Here is a 6,000-nt window from a genome sequence, read left to right as displayed (position 1 = left end):
TTTGGAACTCTGACTTCAGAGACATTAAGGAGAACAGGTGTGGGGATGCCTGGATGGCTCAGTGATTGAGAGTCTACCTTTGACTCAGGTCATGATCCCCAGGTCCTGGGATTGAGTCCCGCATCAGGCTCTCCACAGGGAGCCTGCTTCTCCCTCTGCCTATGTCTCTGCTTCTCTTTCTGTGTTTCTCATGAATAAATAAATAAAATCTTTTTTAAAAAAGAAAGACAGGTGTGTATTGAGGGGAGAGGACTTGATTAAGCTTCAGGTTCTGTCCCAAGTCTCAGGGTAGAGGACAACTTGGATGGCCTTGAGGATATAATGTTAAGTGAAACAAGACAGAGAAAGACAAATAGCATATGATTTCACTCATACCTGGAATCTAAATAAACCAAACAAACAATGCAAAAACTAACTCATAGAGAATAAACTAATGGTTACTTGCGGGGAAGGGGAAGGGGAAGGGCATAGCGGGGCTGGGCGAAATGGGTAAAGGAGGTCAATTGTATGGCAACGTAACTAGACTTCTGGTGATGATCATTTTGTAGGATATATAGATACTGAGTTATAATATTGTACACCAGAAACTTTATATAATGTTATATACCAATTTTACCTCAATTAAAAAGATGAGATTTATTCTCCCTTAAGGAGACACATGTACTTGTGGGAACATAGTTTTTGAGTCAGTGAATTAGGCCAGTGATGCTTTGGACAACATTTTCTGTGTTTTGCAGTTTTTTTTTTGTTTTTTTTTATTTATTTATGATAGGCACACAGAGAGAGAGAGAGGCAGAGACACAGGCAGAGGGAGAAGCAGGCTCCATGCACCGGGAGCCCGACGTGGGATTCGATCCTGGGTCTCCAGGATCGCGCCCTGGGCCAAAGGCAGGCGCTAAACCGCTGCGCCACCCAGGGATCCCATGTTTTGCAGTTTTATCTGAATGGTTATAATCATACAATACATGAAGGTTTTGCTGTAGGGCACCTGATTCAGACTCTGTAAGCAGGTAGGACATGCTGAGTATTCCTCTTTGCTTTGGGATGACAGGCCATGGAACAGATAGACTAAAAATTATCCCCTCTTGGGGTGCCTGGCTGGTTCAGTTGGTGGAACATGTGACTTTTAATCTCGGGGTTGTGAGTTCAAGCCCCATGTTGAGTGTAGAAATTACTTTAAAGCATTGTAAAAAAATCCATTGTATATATAAACCACATCTTCTTTATCCATTCATCTTTTGATGGACACCGAGGCTCCTTCCACAGTTTGGCTATTGTGGACATTGCTGCTAGAAACATCGGGTGCAGGTGTCCCGGCGTTTCATTGCATCTGTATCTTTGGGGTAAATCCCCAACAGTGCAATTGCTGGGTCGTAGGGCAGATCTATTTTTAACTGTTTGAGGAACCTCCACACAGTTTTCCAGAGTGGCTGCACCAGTTCACATTCCCACCAACAGTGTAAGAGGGTTCCCTTTTCTCCGCATCCTCTCCAACATTTGTTGTTTCCTGCCTTGTTAATTTTCCTCATTCTCACTGGTGTGAGGTGGTATCTCATTGTGGTTTTGATTTGTATTTCCCTGATGGCAGGTGATGCAGAGCATTTTCTCATGTGCGTGTTGGCCATGTCGATGTCTTCCTCTGTGAGATTTCTGTTCATGTCTTTTGCCCATTTCATGATTGGATTGTTTGTTTCTTTGCTGTTGAGTTTAATAAGTTCTTTATAGATCTTGGAAACTAGCCCTTTATCTGATACGTCATTTGCAAATATCTTCTCCCATTCTGTAGGTTGTCTTTTAGTTTTGTTGACTGTATCATGAAGACTCCTAACTCTGGGAAACGAACTAGGGGTGGTAGAGGAGGAGGGAGGGGGGTGAGGGTGAATGGGTCACGGGCACTGAGGGGGGCACTTGACAGGATGAGCACAGGGTGTTATTCTGTATGTTGGCAAATTGAACACCAATAAAAAATAAATTTATTATTAAAAAAAAGAATAGTCAACCCAGAAATGGACCCTCAACTCTATGGTCAACTAGTATTCAACTAAGCAGGACAGAATATCCACTGGAAAAAAGACAGTCTCTTCAATAAATGGTGCCGGAAGTCCATTATGAACTGGCATGTGCAGAAGAATGAAACTAGACTACTCTCTTACAGCATACACAAAGATCAACTCAAAATGCATGAAAGCTCTAAATGTAAGATAAGAGTCCATCAGAATTCTAGAGGAGAGCACAGGCAACACCCCTTTTGAACTTGGCCACGGTAGCTTCTTGCTAGATACATCTATGAAGGCAAGAAAACAAAAGTACAAATGAATTATTGGGACTTCATGAAGCTTCTGCACAGCAAAAGAAATAGTCACAAAACTAAAAGACAATCTACAGAATGGGAGAAACTATTTGTAAATGACATATCAGATAAAGAGCTAGTATTCAAGATCTATAAAAAAAATAGTGAAAGGGAATAAAGGGGAAAGGAGAAAAAATGAGTGGGAAATATCAGAAAGGGAGACAGAACATGAGAGACTCCTAACTCTAGGAAATGAACTAGGGGTGGTGGAAGGGGAGGTGGGCAGGGGGTGGGGGTGACTGGGTGCCGGGCACTGAGGGAGGCACTTGAGGGATGAGCACTGGGTATTATTCTATATGTTGGCAAATTGAACACCAATAAAATATAAATTTATATATAAAAAAATAATAAAGCATTGTAAAAAAAATGGTCCCTTTTCTACAAATGCATTTCTCTTCTTCATTATTATTGTGAGGGGCCAAAGGTACCCCAGGCTCTAATATACTTCTTTCTCAGCATTCCCTACACACACCCTAGGGGACTTTCCCATGTAGGAGGTAGGGAGTTCATGGTCATTAGCATGCCATCTGCCCAGTATAAGGGTGTTGAAGGCCCACCTAGCCCTTTAGTTGTAATTGTAGTTCTTGCTTTTATTTAAGATTTTATTTCATTTATTCATGAGAGATACAGAGAGAGAGGCAGAGACATAGGCAGAGGGAGAAGCAGGCTTACTACAGAAAGCCTAATGTGGGACTCAATCCCAGGACCCTGGGATCACAACCTAAGCCAAAGGCAAATGCTCAACCACTGAGCCACTCAAACACCCCCGTAGTTCTTGCTTTTTCATCCATTTACCCTCTGTTTGAAGTTTCTCTGGATATACTCATCCTCTTAGTTGTTTCCTCCTGGTCATTCTGGCTTCCAGTTCCCTTCACCCTTGCAGATCTCATCTGAGCTTTCTCTCTCTCTTTTTTTTTAATTTTTATTCATTTATGATAGGCACACAGTGAGAGAGAAAGGCAGAGACACAGGCAGAGGGAGAAGCAGGCTCCATGCACCGGGAGCCCGACGTGGGATTCGATCCCGGGTCTCCAGGATCGCGCCCTGGGCCAAAGGCAGGCACCAAACCGCTGCGCCATCCAGGGATCCCTACTTTCTCTTTTTAAGGAATTCTTCACAATTCCTGCTCCCCAAATGGCACCCTTTCTTGTTTTATGGTACTGCATACATTTTTTTCTTCTGTCATTTCAGTAGAGCAGTGGGGAGGTAGACAAGTTTGTTTGCTCAAGCAGCCATCTTCAGATCTTTTTTTTTTTTTTTCTCTCTTTTTTTCAGATCATCTTTAAGGGTGTTTTCCCCTTCCTAGTGGAAACCTTTTTTTTTCCATTTTATTGTGTTCAGCAAATGTCTTTTGCATTTTTCTACATTTGGTGGGGCTGGGGGGCATGGTTTTCTCCAGATTGTATTTGGGCCTACTACATGGTCAAATGTTTTTTTTTTTTTTTTAAGATTTTATTTATTCATGAGAGACACAGGCAGAGGGAGAAGCAGGGTCCATGAAGGGATCCTCATGTGGGACTCAATCCCAGCACCCTGGGATTACCATCTGAGCCAAAGGCAGACGCTCAACCACTGAGTCACCCAGGCATGCCCTGTTCACTTTCTTTAATGAACAATTCTTGGAGCTTCACCTTAGAGGAGGAAGTGCCTGTTGCCAGCCAATGTATGTAGCATTTGGAGGGGAATCTACAAATGAGCTTTTTTTAATAAAGATTTTATTCTGAGAGAGAGAGGCAGAGGGAGAAGCAGGCTCCATGCAGGGAGCCTGATGTGGGACTCGATCCCAGGTCTCCAGGATCACACCCTGGGCCGAAGGCAGGCGCTAAACCACTGAGCCTCCCAGGGATCCCTACAAATGAGCTTTTTAATCAACTCACCTGGGGGTCCTGGGATTGAGCCCCAGAGCCCCATGTCAGGCCCTCTGTTCAGTGGGGAGCCTACTTTTCCCTCTCCCTGTGCCTGCCCCCTCCACCTGCTTGTGTGCACACGCTGTCTCTTTCTGTGCCAAATAAATAAAATCTTAAAAAAAATTTATCCTTGGGGCTCCTGGCTGGTTCAGTTGATAGAACATGCAACTCTTGATCTTGGGGTTATGAGTTCCAAGTCCTATATTGGGGGTAGAGTTTACTTTAAAAAAAAAAAAACTTATCCTTAAAAACAGTTTTCTTCCCAAATCAATAGAAGTTGGGTGGGATGGGAGATAGATGTACAGGCTCTATTTTGCCTTCCTCCTCCAATCATCTGTTTTTAGATACGTTCTATATTTTTGTCACTATATGAATGTGATTTTCCTCCATTTTATTCTCTAAATGGTTATTGTTGGTATACAGAAACCCATCAGTTATTGTATATATGGGGTGCCTGGCTGTCTAAGTCAGTAGAGCATGCAACTCTAAATCTTAGGGTCATGAGTTCAAGCCCCACATCAGGCATGAAGCCTACTTAACAAAATAAAAAAATTATTGTATATAATATTTTGTAGACTGGCTATATGTAGGTTCCTTTGGGGTATGGTTTTGCGGGGGTTTGTTTTGTTTTGTGTGCCTTATAACAACAAACATTTTATTTGCTCACGATTTTATGGGTCAGCTCTTCAGGTTGAGCCAAGTGGTTCTTTCACCGGTCTTGCCTGGGATGATTAATACAATTGCAGTCAGCTGGCAGGTTGATAGAGGCCTCAGCTAGCAGAAGTCTTTCTTTGCTTCCCATGGTCTAATCCTCAAGCAGGCCAGCCTGGGCTTCTTCACTTGGCAGGCTTGGGTCCTCTGAGACCTGTTCATGCCCCCAGGCTCTCTGTAGGCTCCTTTGCACCAGTGTTAAAACAGGACTCCATGTTTTATTCTCTGAAAAGAAAATTCATTTCACGAGGCAACATCATTATAAAAGGGCAATTTATTGCAGATTTCATAGAGAAGACTGGTGGTGAAGGAAGTATATATTTTACAGAGCTGAGCAATTCATTGCAAAAATCACCTAAGCCACCTTCCCCTCCCCCCAAAACATATCACCCTTAAGCTATTCTACTACTGGTTCTATAGCTGGGGTGTGGGAGTGCAAGAGCACCAGGCTCCAGGGGTCCCAAACAGAACAGGTTTGGCCACTAGCCACTGACAAAATCCAAAGGCAGAGAATCGAGGGGTGGGGAAATAAAGGAATTTATTTCACCGGGAAAACTGTGGACTAGTGTCTCAAAGACTGCCTCCAGGGGCACCGGGGTGGCTCAGTGGTTCAAAGTCCGCCTTCAGCTCAGGTCGTGATCCCAGGGTCCTGGGATCGAGTCCCGAGTCCCGCATCGGGCTCCCTGCAGGAAGCCTGCCTCTCCCTCTGCTTATGTCTCTGCCTCTCTCTGTGTGTCTCTCATGAATAAATAAATAAAATCTTAAAAAAAACTGCCTCCAAATTGCCAGAAAACACTTCCAGGTTTCCATAAGGAAAATCTGGGGTAAAAGTGGGTGGGTAAGCAGTAAAGGTCAAATTGATCATTGTCTTGGGGTCAGTCATTTGGGGGGTCTTGCTGGCTCAGGGCAGTCCTTGCTTGAGGGGGTACTTTCAGTTTCTGTCAGGGGATGCTTTGTCCTAGGGTCTTCCACCTGAGCCATGAGAAACTGGAAAGAAGAACCAAACTAGAAAGTTTGAGGTCAAAATAGACA

Source organism: Canis aureus, chromosome X, assembly GCF_053574225.1.
Source record: "Canis aureus isolate CA01 chromosome X, VMU_Caureus_v.1.0, whole genome shotgun sequence".
NCBI lineage: Eukaryota > Metazoa > Chordata > Mammalia > Carnivora > Canidae > Canis > Canis aureus.
This window is presented reverse-complemented; position numbering follows the sequence as displayed.